The sequence below is a fragment of the Dama dama genome, chromosome 4 (assembly GCF_033118175.1).
Source record: "Dama dama isolate Ldn47 chromosome 4, ASM3311817v1, whole genome shotgun sequence".
Lineage (NCBI taxonomy): Eukaryota > Metazoa > Chordata > Mammalia > Artiodactyla > Cervidae > Dama > Dama dama.
Genome location: NC_083684.1, coordinates 15,550,621 through 15,567,266, shown reverse-complemented (window position 1 = coordinate 15,567,266; position 16,646 = coordinate 15,550,621). Strand labels below are relative to the sequence as shown.

General features: G+C 44.1%; 1 protein-coding gene and 1 pseudogene across 1 annotated transcript in view; one reads left to right on the top strand and one right to left on the bottom strand.

Moving 5' to 3' along the window:
* The window catches only part of CDH13 (cadherin 13), a 992,246-nt gene that overhangs the window by 679,112 nt on the left and 296,488 nt on the right, over positions 1 to 16,646 (bottom strand). The window lies entirely within an intron of this gene.
* Positions 573 to 2,088, top strand: LOC133053815 (heterogeneous nuclear ribonucleoprotein A3-like; annotated as a pseudogene).

Here is a 16,646-nt window from a genome sequence, read left to right as displayed (position 1 = left end):
GACTAACGGCCCCTTCCTCCATCTTCAGAGCCAGCAGGGTGGTGTTTTCAAATCTCTGACTCTGACTCTTCTGCCTCTCCCTTCTCTCATAAGAACTTCTGTGATGACTCTGGACCCACCTGGAAAATTCAAGTTCATCTCCCCATCGCTTAAGATTCTTAATCACATCTACAGAGTCCCTTTTGCCCTGCCAGGCAACACATTCACCCATTCTGGGGATTAGAAAGTAGACATCTTTGGAGCTGTTATTCTGCTTGCCATACCTGTGGCCCAATAACCATATTCTTGCATACATATGATTCAAGGAACTTCTCACACTGATCCACAAATGAGTCATAAAATGTGCGACTGCAGAGTGAGTGGGTGTTGGGAACTGCAATGGATGCGCCACATGGAGACAGTGGAAAAGTGAAGTGTGAAGGGTGAGCAACCCATGGGAATAGAAAGAGATTACAGTAACAGCCTAGATGTTCACACAAAAAATGCTTAATGAAGGAAGTTAAGAAATAAAATAAGGTATGGCAAGTAACACAGGATCATTTACATCAATTTACAAACTAAATCCGCTCAAAATGGAGGTAAAACCGCCGCCCGGTCACCCCCAGCCCGACTCCGGTCGTCGCCGCCGGCGCCGGGGGGAGGAGGGTCACGATCCCAAGGAACCAGAGCAGTTGAGAAAGCTGTTTATCGGTGGTCTGAGCTTTGAAACTACAGATGATAGCTTAAGAGAACATTTTGAGAAATGGGGCACACTTACAGGTTGTGTGGTGATGAGAGACCCCCAAACAAAACGTTCCAGGGGCTCTGGTTTTGTGACTCACTCTTGTGTTGAAGAAGCGATGCAGCAATGTTAGCTCGACCACACAAGGTTGATGGGCGTGTAGTGGAGCCAAAGAGAACTGTTTCTAGAGAGGATTCTGTAAAGCCTGGTGCCCATCTAACAGTGAAGAAAATTTTTGTTGGTGGTATTAAAGAAGATACAGAAGAATATAATTTGAGAGACTACTTTGAAAAGTATGGCAAGATTGAAACCATAGAAGTTATGGAAGACAGGCAGAGTGGAAAAAAGAGAGGATTTGCTTTTGTAACTTTTGATGATCATGATACAGTTGATAAAATTGTTGTTCAGAAATACCACACTATTAATGGGCATAATTGTGAAGTGAAAAAGGCCCTTTCTAAACAAGAGATGCAATCTGCTGGATCACAAACAGGTCGTGGAGGTGGATCTGGCAACTTTATGGGTCGTGGAGGAAACTTTGGAGGTGGTGGAGGTAACTTTGGCCATGGTGGAAACTTTGGTGGAAGAGGAGGCTATGGTGGTGGAGGTGGTGGCAGCCGAGGGAGTTATGGAGGAGGTGATGGTGGATACAATGGATGTGGAGGTGATGGTGGCAACTATGGCGGTGGTCCTGGTTATAGTAGTAGAGGAGGTTACGGTGGTGGTGGGCCAGGATATGGAAACCAAGGTGGTGGATATGGTGGCGGTGGTGGAGGATATGATGGTTACAATGAAGGAGGAAATTTTGGAGGTAACTATGGTGGTGGTGGAAACTATAATGATTTTGGAAATTATAGTGGACAACAGCAATCAAATTATGGACCCATGAAAGGGGGTAGTTTTGGTGGAAGAAGCTCGGGCAGTCCCTGTGGTGGTGGTTATGGATCTGGTGGTGGAAGTGGTGGATATGGTAGCAGAAGGTTCTAAAAACTCAGAAGAAAAGGGCTACAGTTCTTAGCAGGAGAGAGAGCGAGGAGTTGTCAGGAAAGCTGCAGGTTACTTTGAGACAGTCGTCCCAAATACGTTAGAGGAACTGTAAAAATCTGCCACAGAAGGAATGATGATCCATAGTCAGAAAAGTTACTGCAGCTTAAACAGGAAACCCTTCTTGTTCAGGACTGTCATAGCCACAGTTTGCAAAAAGTGCAACTATTGATTAATGCAATGTAGTGTCAATTAGATGTACATTCCTGAGGTCTTTTATCTGTTGTAGCTTTGTCTTTTTCTTTTTCTTTTCATTACATCAGGTATATTGCCCTGTAAATTGTGGTAGTGGTACCAGGAATAAAAAATTAAGGAATTTTTAACTTTTCAAAAAAAAAAAAAAAAAACTAAATCCATGGACATAAAATGGCAATATGTATTTTGCATGAGTATTATACAAGCAAAAAAAGATATTTGTATACATTGTCAGTGGCTGCCAGTAGGACTAGAGATGGGAATGGAGTGAGGTGGGTGAATAAAAGGAATAAAGGAGAATAAAGTAAAAGACTTGCTTCAACACCGCTTTCTCCATGAAGCCACCCTGCCTTCTCCAGCTCCCAAGTGGAGGTGCCCAGCTCTGAGGTGCCGATCTTTAGTGGAGTTCCTGCACAATGCCTTGCATTTGTCTTTCTGCATCTCTCATCTCACCCTGAGCCTCTTGGAAACAGGGACTGCATCTGGTTTTCCTGCGTATCTCTGAAGTATAACATAACGCCTGCCTTGCAGTGGGTACCTATTATGTGTTTTGTTAAGTTGAATAGAGAAAAAACAAGACTTCTGGAGTGGGGTGTCTCATATGAGCTGACACGTAGAAAAAATTCTAAGGACACCCAAATGGGCTTTAAAGCTAAGCAGAAAGTTTAGAGCAGAAAGTTGAATTGTAAAGCCCGTTTCTTCAGGTGAACAAAAGAGAAGGATGGCAAAGAGAATGTAGACTTCCTCAGCATCTGCTTCACCTCTAACTCAAGACAAAGTGCCAAGAAGAATGAGCATCAGAATGAAAATGCAGAGCTAACAGAAGGGAAAAGACACCTTATGTTGAGTCAAGGGTGTGGAAGGCTGCACCTAGTGGCTCTAAATAATTCCGTGCAGAAGAACAGGCGCGTACTGAGACAGGGCTTGGAAAAGCATCTCCAAATATTTCAAAAGTGGCAGTGGATTCTGCAATTCTATAATAAGACTGACATTGTTCAGGGTCAAGACTCCAGAACTGATCATTAAAGCAACGGTTTGAACACTTAAAAATAAAATAAAGGGGTGAACTTTAGAAGCCTGCGAGGGTTCATTAGAGTCTAGTTGTGCCTGAGTGACCTGATTTCCTTCGTGGACATTAAATGGCAAAAGACAGACTTGTAGTAGATCTTTTATCTAAATTTCAGCAAAGACTTTGATAAGCTCTTTTTTAGTGGTTTTGGGGATAAGGTAGCAGTCTGCCTTGGTAACCACTTCAATGGACAAACCCAAAATGGCATGATGCATGGAGTGTGCCAATCCTGATGGCTATTGCTAGAATAATACCACCACCCCTGGTAGTAAAAACGGCAGAGGTGAGCTGGATGCTTTCCATGTGATAGGCACTGTCCTTGGCAATTCACGGTTAGTCATTTTCTCCCCCCGCCCCATCAACTCCATGGGGAAGGAGCCATTTTATTCCACTTTGCATGTGAGGGGAGTGAGGTAGACGCAGGAGAAATATCTTCCCCAGGTGCCATGGCTCCAGAGACTAAGCCAGCCCAGCATGTAATTCTGCTAATGAGCTTTTACACTAGATGTTAGATAATGCAATTGCAGAAATGGAATTCAGAAATGCAAGCACCTCTGCAGAAATGGAATAAACATTTCCCCTGACTTACTTCTCAACCATTCCCCGTTTCTCACCCAAACACAGCTCTCACACTCAGGGGTTTTCCTGCCTGATCCATTTCTCAATAACAGCTCTCTATAATGTAGCCTGCTCAGGGACTGTCTTCCTCCTTTGTATTGGTCTATTTCCCACACTCTTTTAACCTGTACTTAATCAGTGTCCTCTGAGTTTTGGCTTTGGGATTCAAGTTCACCTCCTGCTGCCCCTCCCCCAGATAGGCCTTCTGTTCCGAAATCCATCTATGCAAGGTGCTGTAAAGTACAAATCAGCTTACAGCCGGGTCTGAAAGTATGAGACTTTCTGGACTCGAGGGTTAATGCCTTAAACAACTACAGAGGCTTCATTCTCAAGTAATCCTCCGCAGAGCAGAGCAATCACTGCAAACAAAGCTAACGGTCATATGAAATCAATTGCTGCAAGACTGGGATTCAGCAGATACTCCCTGTTTAAATAGGATCTGGAAGAGGTAGCACCCAAGGGCACAAGATGCTTAGGGGGAAATAATCCAGCTGACTTAACTGTTCGTGCTTTTCAGATTTCATTCTTATCTAACTAGGACGATCTATTTTGCACTGTATTATTACTAAGAAGAAACCATTCGAATTCAGGGTTGAATCTGGGGAGGTGAGTTTATGTCACAGCTATAATCAGTTAGCCATTCGATGCACACTGGTTGAATACACGTCGGGAGTAACAAGGTCGAGCGGATGATGTTCAGGGTCTGGAGTCAGGGGGCTGGGACTTCGGTTCTGACTCTTTCATGCATGGACTGAATGGCCTCTACTCCTTAGTTTTTAAAATGCAGGTGCTGATACACACCCCACAGGGCTGTTATGAAGATTATGTTTGTCTCCTCCAGAAGCTGATCATGAAAGAGGTGAATGCGGTTTATTTGGGAAGTAAAGGGAGTACCTATAGGAATAGGAAATGAGATAAGGTAGGCAATGCAGCCGCCAAAGGTTTATCAATCAACTGTAGGTGGGGAAACAAGAGGCACATCTCTTGCTGGGGAATCCTGGAGCCCAGGGTTATGTCATCTGAGGGGTGAGGGAGCTGGGGTATTTATACACTAGCTCCTCTGGTCTGCTCCCAGGGCTGCGTGTTCCCTGGCAAGTAATGAGGCCTGAAGCCGGGGAGTGATAAGAAGCAGGGATAGCGGCGGGGCGCCGGCTGTGTCTGTTGCAGACTGTGCAGCTACTCTGTGTGACGGCCCCAAGTTACTCCCTCATGAGGTCTACGTTTACAGAGCTCCAGAGAGGAGGGAACCCTGTGATGGACTGTGGGCAGAGGGAGTGAGTGACCTGCTCCTGTGATAATTTCACTGAGGTGTGAAAGGCAGACATCAGTTAACAGTGAAGAGGTAGGGAACCAGCAACAGAGTGATGGAAAATACAGCACTGGAACTCCAACTGTTACAAGAATCAGGGGGCACCCCTCTCTCCCCAGACAGGTAAGGTCTGGGTCCTTCAGGATATGCAGGCATTAGCCTGTGAAAATTAGGGATCTCTAAGGGAAGATGATTCAAACATTGAGAACCTCCTGAGCGGAGAGAGACTAAGAGCCAACAAACTATGGCCCCAGGGCAAAGTCCAGCCCAATTCCTATTTATGCAAATAAAATTTTATTGCAACACAGCCATACTGTGTGGTGGGGGCTTTCTCCACACAGCGGCAGAGCAGAGCAGCTGCAAGAGACATTCTATCGCCCACAATGCCTACCTGGCCCTTCGATGAAAAAGGTTTGCTGACCTCTGGTTTATATTAATGATCTGGAAGTAGATTCTAACGCATTTTAAACCATTAAAAATATTCACGATTGCTCGATACAGGTATGCGTAAGAACCTATTCATGAAAAGCTCACAGCCTACTGATGGGAACAAAATGGCCAAGTAAATAACTACAATGCCATGTGATTGATTCTATAATAAAAGTCTGTACCAAAGGTTCATCAAGCTGCCAAGCAGCGAATAATCAGCTTTGGCTAGGGAGTGAAGATGGCTTCACAGAGGAAGATATGGGTCTTGAAGTCTCAGTCCATTGCTGGGTTAATGTAAGGAGTTCAAATTAATCCAGGCAGAGCATAGAATATGTTCAAAAGGATAGAGAAGCGAGAAAGCAGAAAGCGTTCAGGAAAGACTGCCGTTTACCTCCCTTGGGCCTCCAAGCAGCTGGCAGGGCCACGAGTGTGGGCTCTGGGGAGAACTGCTACTTAACTCCCTTCACTGCTACCACCAGCTTTTTAAACATTTTTATTTCAAGAATTAGCCAAAATAGATAGGAACGGCATCACTGGGTCTCAGGACTTCTCGGAAAATAAGAAATTCCCCACATAAAGGGTTCAAGACAGGAAAGTGGCAGACTTTAATTGCATCAGTGAGAGTTGAAATGTTAGTATCCTTGGGCATAAAAACAGTATATTTGATCTGCTGACCAAACTGTAGACTATTGCAGCATGAGAAGAAATGATGATAGTAATAGATTGTAATCCCACAGAATAAAATAAGACTCCATAAGCCCATGCTGATACTACTTTTAAAAACGAAAGTAAGTTAACAAAGGGGGAAGAAGGGAAATTTCTTCCTTAAAATAGAATGCTAACTAATAAATGCAGAAGAAATCATGCAAATGGAAAATCACCTCTTGGCAACTGTGACTTTAATAACAGCACTGGGAAATGATCATTAATGAAAGCTAAAACTAGTGGATGAAAGTAGGGAAAGAAAGGGTATTTGTGAGACTGGAAATATTTCTTTATAAGATTATGTAAAAAGGAAAAATACTAAGTTTACAAAGGAGAAACTTGGCAGATACCACCCTAAATAAGAGAGCAATGTAATGTCACAGGGATGACACAGGTAGACATACTAAGTGCTTCCCATATGATGCATTAGGATTCTGTGATGCTTCTGTGGTGTTCTTGCCATGAGTGCATAACCTGGAGTAATCATAGGGAGCATCACACAAACCCAGGTTGCAATTCTAAAGTATATCAAGATCATATAAGACAGAACAAGGTGGAGGAAGATACCCAGATTAAAGGAGGCCAAAGAGATGAGGTCTAAACACAGGGTAAGACCCTGAATTGAATTCAGGATCAGAGTAATTATTTTTCCTTATGCTATGAAGAACATCAGTACCATAATTGGCTGAATTTGAATCAGGTTTGCAGATTAGATAATATTCTTTCAACAGTGTTAATTTCCTAATTTGATAATCATTCCATGGTCCTGTAACAGCAAAGAAGACTTTGTTTCTAGGAAATAGCTCTCAGCAGATTAAAGGTAGAGGGGCACCGGGTTTGCAGCGTAGTCTCAAATGGTTGGAGGGAAGAAGTAATAACTAAGTAGATTCGATAAGATGTTAACGTTTGGGAAATTTGGGTTGAGGGTCTGACAGGATTATTTGTATTCTTTTTGCCGTTTTTCTGTTGGTCTGAATTCATTTCAAAATAAAAAGTTAAAAATAAAACTTTATATGTTTTGGAAGGCAGACTTCCAAGACAAAGGCTCTGAGTCAGACCAATCTGGACTGGAATGTTTGAGCTCATTTTGATTAGCCATGTGACCTTGAGCCAGTTATTTAGACTATGTAAGCCTCGATTTTCTCATGAATAAAACAGGAAGACTGATACCTACTTCTCAGGTTGAGGTAAGAATGATATTCAGTCACTGTGTGCAAAGCTCTTTACATCATGCTGGACAGCTCCTGAGCCTGGCTCAAAAGGTATCACAGGGGGTTGGCAGAGATGCTCCGTCAACTTGTTCCCTGATTGGTTGACAGGGCTTTTATGTGTCTTGCATGTTTGGGGCTTTACCTACGCACTTGGCTTCATTAGAGGATCATGTTGTAAGTTCCAACTTTGTCTTTAAAATACTACTCCACAGAAAAATGAATGAATAATAATATAGTCAAACTAAAAGTTCAGCACCCTTTTCTTTTCCAACATGGCTCTTGTTCCCTTCAGCTGAGAACAGCATTTTGCTAACCCAGTTCCTAGAACTTTGAGAGAAAATATGGGGAGGGAAGAAGGAGCAGAGTATAAACAAAAGGGGTGGTTTGACTGGGAGTAGGAATAGGCTGGGAGAAACTGCAAAGGAGAGGACAGGAGGAAGTCTTTCTCTGGGTCAGAGGAGGATCAGTTTCAATCTTCTCAAAGAGAAGGGAGTTACATCTTATTTGGTTTTAATTGTTGGACACTGTCCTTTGACAGCATGTGGTGTGACTGAAGTCACGTCACCTGCCAGGTCCATTTTCCTTTCTTCAATCCTAGTGAGGTGATATTCTTGGAAGATGATCAAGAAGGACTTTCCTTTTGTGCCAGCTACACACCCCTCCCCCCCAAAAAAACCCCTCTCCCTTAATGCACTGAAAGTTGGTGCCCCCATATTCGAACTAGGAGAATAACAAAGAAAAATCTAGTACAGGCAACAAGGCAGCACTGGATTAGGTAAACGTTGGAAGGGAAGTAGTTTAACTATTGGATAAGCTGTAGGTGGTTATGCTTTACTTCTTTAAATGCTTGGCTTTATATTACGCTGGCTGCCCCTGACCTCCATGAACTCCTGGAAGCTTTATATACATTTCCTCTCTTTGGGATACCCACCTCCTACTCCAAGCAAAGAGAGTGATGCTGATGGGAGCCGCTCACTCAGATTCCCATGGAAAATGGAAAAGAGTCATCGCCCTTACTGATACAGAAAACCCACACGACTCTTCCCCCAATGTGGGCAATTATCTCCTCTCCCTGACTCTTTACTTCTCCCCGAAGGTTTAATGGGCTGAACCACTATCTGCTGTAAAGATGGCTACCTGCTGTCACAGAGCCCCCGACCCTTATCACAAGCGTGCATTGGTGGTGTTTTGAGATTGCTGAACACTTGATATTATTTCAGCTTAGTAAGCCTTTGAGGATCTTTCAAGATAAAGCTGTTTCATAAATTTAGCTGTGTTACAGAATAAAATCCTTTATAAAGGACTTCAAGAAAATTACATCCATCCGTGTGTCTTTTCTCCTGGTGTGCTACCATCCAGGTTGTTTCACGGGCACAGAGCGGGCCCACTACGGATTTATTAGATCTCAGCCATCTCCATTTCTCTCTGGCATGTGTCTCCTTCCCTGCGTTTTGAGGATTACATCGTACAAATTGAGAGACAGAGCGCTGTGACTCAAAGTGACTCAGGAGGGCTCAAACGCGCACAGCTCCACCGGGCGCTGGCTGTTCCCTGTGTGAACAGGGGAGGCTGGGACCCCCACGAAGGATGTCACACCGCCAGGTCCCACTGTGAGGACAAGCCAGCCTTCTCTGTTCCTCCACGTGGCTCTCCCGCAGAAGCAGGACTACAAGGGCTTCCAAAGCAAGGCGGGGGAAGGCTGCCCTCTCGGGTTCCTCACTTCAAGGGAAAGCGGGTACTTTGGGCATTTCACCAACATGCACAGAGCATTCAGCTCCTTTACAGATGGCTTACCATGCCCCAGGGATGGTTCTAGGTGTTGAGGACTGGGTGGGCAAATGTAAATCAGTTGCAGGCTCTGTCCCCATGAAGCTTACATTCCGATGAGGCAGCTGGGGTTTAAATCAGTTGTCATAGAATTTATCATATAATTACAGTTGTAATTATAAACACTAGGGAAGACGGGGTACGAGAGAACATCAGGCAGAACAGACACACCTACCGTGTAGTTAGAGGCAAGTTCTGAGACGGGAAAGGGGTGAAGGCAGAGGAGGGGCAGGGGCTGGGTAGAGAGGCTGAGACAGAAGCTCACTGCAGAGCTGACCGAGGGAACGGAGGGGCAAGAGGAGGCGCGTGGGCACCCCAGGAGCACAGAGCCGAGGTCTGCAAGGAAGGGAGGCACTGGCAGGGACTGGATCTTTGTGGCAAAGTGAAGTAGTTGAGCCATTTCAAGCAGAAGAGGTCATGGGCTGGAGGGGTGGGACTGACCAGCTCAATAGGGCATTTTAAGCCCTGATGCTGGTTGCCATGGGGGAAGGGGTGGAGAGGGTATGTGCAGAGAACATGGGACACTGTATCAGTAATTAAATGAAGGTGAGAGCCATCTGAATGAAGTTGACCGGAGCAGGACACAAGAAGAGTGATCGAGAGGTTTGTCGGACACAGTGCTGGACTCTGGGGTCAGCAAGACAGAGCTCCCCGGCCCTACAGGGGGAGACAGACTAGGAAGGATGCAGAAATGAGCGTCACAGGCCCATGTGACCAGAGGGACAGAGGCTTAGCTGGACTCAGAGGTTTTAACATGTGCATTCATACCCGGCATTCTGAGAGGCTGTTTACATTTCACATAAAGCTAACTAGCTTCCTCCCATCCTTCCTTCTTTTCTCTTTTTCTTTTGCTGATTCTGTACTTTCTTTCCAGTTATTTCTCTACCACAGCTGCCTCCCTATATTAATACACGGTTCCTATAAAGATCAAGATTAAGGAAGCTTTATGTCTTAACCAGAAAAATCTATTTGCACTTTGTGAATTACTTTTTTCCTTACGTATCATTTCCCTGATCTGTTTAAAGATATTTGTCCTGTATCCCAGGTCATTAGTGACCATTAGTAAATAAATTACTAAAAATGTGAAGTTTGTTTATTCATCACAGGAAACCAGGCTCAGTACTGCTATACATACTAACACCTTGAGATTCTTCTAAAAGACTTTAATGAAATAACCTATGTTCAGAAATGAAGTGCAGACAGATCATTCCCAGAAGTGTCTTCAGAACTCCCATCACATTGCCCATGTGTTTAGAGTTTTATTAATACTCACATGCTGATCAGCTTCTAGTTTGTCTTCTAGATCACCACTTGTCTTTCTCCTCTCTCAGAAATTACATGGATTCCACCCCTTTTTCATGTAACCCATCTCTCCTAGTTTCCTTTGCATATTTGCAAATTAATATAGGTCTTTATTAGATTCCTACTGCTATTGTAATAAATGACCACAAACTCTGTGGCCAAAAGGCAACAGCAATGTATTTTCTCACAGTTCTGGAAACTGAAGTTCAAAGTCAAGGTGTCAGCAGGGTTAGTTCTCCCCAGAGGCTCTAGAGAATTCTTCCTGCCTCTTCCAGCTCCTAGTGGTTCTTGGTGGTCCTGGGCTTGTGGCTGCTCCTCTGCTCTCCCGGTCACATCTCCCCTTCCCTGTGTCTTTGTCTTCCTCTGTGTCTCTTGGAAGGACACTTGGAGTTGGATTTAGGGTCCATGTGGACAACCCAGGATTATCTCAAGAGCCTTAACCTAATTACATCTGTCAACATACTTATTTCCAAATGAACTAACATTCCTTGGTTCCTGGGACTTTGCAAGGGAGTATCTTTTGGGAGAACACTTTCTGGCCAACCACAGCATCTCCATTATTTTAACCAAGAATTTATTCTCAAGAAAGGGGGTGATTCCAGTGGTTCTGACTTAGTTGGTCCAGGATGAGGCCCGGGTACCAGTGCAGTCTTTAGTTTCCTGGGCAGTTCTCACAGACAAAAGACTGAATCACCAATGAAGACAGGGAGTCCATCCCAGTATGTTGATTGCAGGGGGCTAGTTTCAACCCTTTATCATTTAAGGCCTGAACATAATACATTACACATCTAGAGGATTTAGCTATTGGAAATTAACCTAAAAAAACAGAAAAGACCACAACTTTCTATCTCCATTTCCCCAGAACTGTGGGTTAACAGCTGCTTGTTTTTCAAGGAGCACCCTGTGGTGGGCATGGGGGAAAGAACCAGGGCTCATATTACTCAGGAGGCCTGTCTGGGCTGCTCCCTCACACTGATTATGGGAAGTCACGTCTCCTCTCTGGGCCTCAGCTCCCTTGTTGGGAAGGTTGAAGGTGAGCTGGGTGTTCTGGGGGAACTGGAGGTGAAATTGCACATGACAAGCTACCCATCAATGGAAACGGACATCTGCTCTGGCCTCCCAGTTGCAGCCCAGAGTGTCCTCACCCAGACAACCCCAGAACCTAAGAATCCAACGCTCCTGCAGCAAGGCAGTTATCTTTATATTTATTATTCTTTTTTACCCCTGAAATTTGCAACACATTATAGAAACACATGTACTAAAAATGATTTGTATAGAGTTCCTCTTATAATTTTGAGTCACCATGGACTTATTTGCATCAACAATTGTCATTTTAAAAAAAGAGAAAACCTACTGCAACCTCACTACAGACAAATGAAAGAAGAAACCTCTAAGATGTGCTTATGCAAAGGAGTTCCCTAGGAGAGAGCAGAAATAAACCAAGTGAAAACACCAGTGTCCATCACTCTTTGTCTCTGATTTGCACTTTCTTGTAGCTACAGTACTTATTATTGAAATGAAACCTAGGGTGTATTTTCCTTGTGAAGCGCAGAAGGTGAAAACAATTCTTTGACGTCACATCAAGTGAACAGTTCTTGCCAGTGAACAATGCCAAGCTTTGTGTTGGGCATGTTCAGATATATTATCCTTTTCCTCTGTAGCTACAGCCTCCCAACCCTTCCCCAGACTCCAGACTCCTATTTCTAGCCAACCACTCAACAAGTTTCCACTCAGAACTCCGACAGGCACATCAAGATCAACATGATGGACTTCACCCCTTCACCCCCTCCCCACATTCACTTCTGCCCAAGTCCATCCTGCAAGACAAATAGGAAAAGTGTTCACCAACCTGCTCAAGCCCAGAGTGCTGGAACCCTCCTGGGATCCTCTTCCTCTCTCTTTCCCTGGGCAATTCTGCAGTGATGTTCAATGAGCATCCACGCATGCCTCTCACAGGACTGCTTCTCACCACCCGCACCTCGCCCACCCCGTCTACACCGCGGGTCTCACCGAGACCCCTGCTGACTTCCCGCCTCTGCCCCGCCTGCAGGCATGATTGACCCATCCACCAGGCAATGGTTTTAAATCTCAGATAGGATCACATCAGTGCTCAAAATTCTCCATAGAATGTGAAATGGTCCAGCCACTCTAAAACACAGTTTGGAAGTTTTTATAAAACTGAACACACTATTTCCACATAACCCAGCCATTGCACTTTTGGGCATCTGTCTCAGAGAACAAAAACTTCTATTTGAACAAAAACCTGTACACAAATGTCCATAGCTGCCCTGCTCAAAATTGCTAGAAGCTGAACACAATCCAGATGTCCTTTGTCAAACAGAGGATGGTACATCTGAACCATGGTAGGCAACTCAGCAACACGAAGGAATGTGTAAACTTGCATTACAAAGGGATTTTGCAGGTGGAATTAATGTGGCTAATCAGCTTGACCTTAAAATAGGGAGAATGCTGTGGACTGTCCAGGTGAACCCAGTATAATCACAAGTTCCTTAGAAATGGAGGGAAGGCAGAAGAGAAAGTCGGGCCAGGAGAGGGGGTACTACAGAGACAGTGGTCAGAGAGATGTAGCTTTGTTGACCTAGAGGATTGAGAAAGGGGCCATGAGCCTCTAGAAGCTAGAAAACCAAAGGAAACAGATACTCTGCTAAAGCCTCCAGAAAGAAACACAACCCTGCAGACACCTTGGTTTTAGTCTAGGAGATCATCTTGGACTTCTGACTTCCAGAACCATAAGAGAATAAATCTAGGTTATTTTAAGTGATTGAGTTTGTGGTATTTTGTTACAGAGACAAAAGGAAATCACTGCAGGGGGCAAAATACCCAGTCCCCCCCAAAAATGTGATCCAGCTTTGACTGAAATAAATGCCCTGTAATCACAAAGCCACCACCAATGCTTTCCTGTCTCTGTCTTCTATTGAAATAAAACATGAGTTTGAAAGGTAGGAAAGATATAGGAAGACAAACACGAATTCTGAAGTAGAGGCTTTCCAAATAACAGGGGGAATTTCCTTGCTTTGTATATGCCATTGCTGTGGAAGATAATTATTTATATCCAAAAGGAAAATGTAAGGTATTGGTTACAGCTGTCAGACCATGAACACTTCTGGGAGAGCCTCGTTTCTTGCCAAAAGACCATACAATGTAGATTTCAGTGACACCAGAGAAGTCTAAGCACATTTCAATTTGATCTTTAATCTTCTCTTTTCACACTAGGCAGTTCCTGCGGTAGATTTCATTCATTTCAAGGACTTCAATATCTGCTTGGATAAAAAGTCACATTCAGCCCTGAGGCTGAATACTCCTAAAATGTGTTCATTCGTCCAGATAACAGCACCTGAAGGCCTTCAGCAGGGCTTGCCCTGAATTGTTGGCCCCGAGTTAACCATCACTCATTCCTAACTTTCACCTGACCACTGCTGACCCCTGAAGACAACTGAGCCTTGGATCTGTGCTGCTCACTTTTGAGTGACTTTAGAACGTCTCCTAGGTGGGCATTTTGGGCTTAACCTTTTCTGCAAAGCTGGGGGCTCAACTATGTAATGCCTGTCTGCTATTCCCATGTGTGAATCCCTCGACCATTTGAAATCCAGCACATCTAATGTCACACACTCATTCTGTTCCCCTCATACTGCTCCTCCTCTGCATTTTCTGTGTTGGTGAACCATTCCATCAAAAAATTGATTTTCAAAAAAAAAATAATTGATTTTCTCGTGATATATTTGCTAGATGTCTTTAACTTTCCTTAGACACTAGACTATCCCCAGGTGTTTCATTTCTACCTTCTAAGTTTCTCTTCTCTGCATCCTCCTTTCCATCCCTACTGCCTCCACTAAAACCCACGCTTCAAGGGGGAAATTAGAGTCCATGTACATTTTCTGAACACGGACAATATGCCAGATACTGTTTTGAACACTTGTGTGTGAATGATCTCAGTGCTTCCTCCACCATCATTCTAAGGTATGTGCTCATATTATCCTCACTTTTAGAAGCAGAGAATGATGATGACAAGTCAAGGACCTTTTCCAAGGCCAGACAGTATTTAAACTGGAGTTCCAGCTGAGGCAAGCCTCCCTCCATAGTCTGAGTACTTGGTTACTGATCTGTAAATTTACTAAGGCTGGAACAGAGCACCAGCCTCTCAATCTGATTTGCCACCCCTTAAACAAACATAGACATCTTGGGCCAGGTGGATGAAGGGAAAAGTGAAGAGGATTCTGTTACTGATTTTCTTTTGTCTGCTTCTGAAGGAACGGGCACACACAAAGCTAGGAGAACCCATTCCCTGGCTGCCATTTCTCCAACAGAGGCAATTACTGATAACAATAATGACAAAAGTGTAGGAAATGCTCACTGTAGTAACTAACGCCAGCCACCATTTATCAAGGGCTTATCACTGGCTAGCTGTTTTCCTTGGCACGGTCCATGTTATTCTCTCTAAAACACAGTCACTTAATGTGCATAACATCCTTCTGAGGAAATGAAGCTCAGGAAAGTTAAGGAACTTTATAAATATTACAATGCAGATGTTTCCAAGTCTGAAGATCATGCTCTTAGCCACTCTGATACACTGTCCGCATAGTCTGTTCACCAAAAGATAACAGGTGGTGCACACACAATGTATATGTTCTTGGGCAAGTACCTCACATCTCTGTGTTCAGTTTGCTATCATTTGTTAAGTGTGGGTGCTACTGCCACCCTCCCCCCGCCCCGGTGGCCTTGGTTCACCTTGTAGTTCCAATATCTGACACCACCGGTTTGTAAATTTGTTCATTTGGCCAAAAACGGTGTGACTCCTGTGCCCTTAACTCTGCCAAGACTGCACATGACTGAAGCTAAAATATACTTTTTCCTCTAGATTAGTTTTGCATGAAAGAATGTGCCAGGAATGATTTGCCCCTCAAAGAAAGACCAACACTTTATTTCCTGATCTTTCTTGCAGCTAGATATTACTGTGTGGCCAATTGCTGGCTGATGAGATATGAGTCAAGGGGTGGATACAATTTCTCAATTGCATACTTTATGGCAACACCTCCTCCCTGTCCTTCCTTCCCACTAACTTGGATGAGACGTGATGGTGAGCCAGCTGGGACCATGGGGACAGAAACAACATTCTGCGGATGCCAGAAAATTAGAGGAGTAAGGCCTTGGGAATTTCATAGCAGTCCAGTGGTTAGGACTTGGTGCTTTTACTGCAGTGGGTAAGATTCAATCCCTGGTTGGGGAGCTAGGATCAACCTGCAGGATCCCACCAAAAAAAGAAAAAGAAAGAGAGAGAGAAAGAGATTTGGCCTTGCACAAATCTCTCAGACAGATTCTCTTCTCTATATCCCTGTCTCCACCAGATCTCTAAGTGATAGAGTGGGGCCGCCACATCAAGCCATAACTATTTATGTCTGTATTATCATTTGAGATAGGAATACACATCTATCTTACTGAAGCCACTGCCATTTGGGATCTGTGTGATGACATCTGGATCCACATCACAACTAATATATGGAGAGAATGGAAATCTACTGAGCCAAATGCTGTTGAAAAAATACTTTCAAAAGTTCAGCTTAAGCAAAGTCTCCAACGCAAAAGAATCTAGCACATTAAGGGATGGTAAGAGATTTAGTTTGGCTCTGCTCAACTTAGGGCATCCAGCAAGGGGGGTCAAACTTGACAAGTCATCAGGTACCAGGCCGTGAAAGTTGTGCTCCCCCAAGTTAAAGAACATGGACTTGAACATGAGGGCAATGTCTATCCACAGAAGAGAGCTAAAAGGAAATAAGAAGATACATGTGAGCTCTAGAATGACCCATTGGTTGCCCATTGGAGCAAAGATAGTAGAGTGGGCTCTAGAGTTTGGGAGAAGAGTGAAGAAGCAAGAGATGATGATGGCCTTGACATAGGGCATATATGGGAAAGGAGAGAAGTATAGATCTGGGTGAGAGATAAGTGGGAAACTAAATTAAGGCTTGATGACTGACTGGTAGTCAGGTGAGGGGAGCTAGTAGAGGATCAAGAGTCATGCCCAAATTTGTGGTTTGAACCTCAGCAGGGTGAACCACCCTTAATAGCTAAAATAGGAAGTATGCACAGGAGAAAAAGTAGACTTGGGGCTGGGTAGAGGGTGGAGCTCTGGGTTGGCTGTGAGTTGAATTTTGTACTTCAAGAGTATGATATGGTAGTGGGACATCCAAGAGGTGGTGTCCA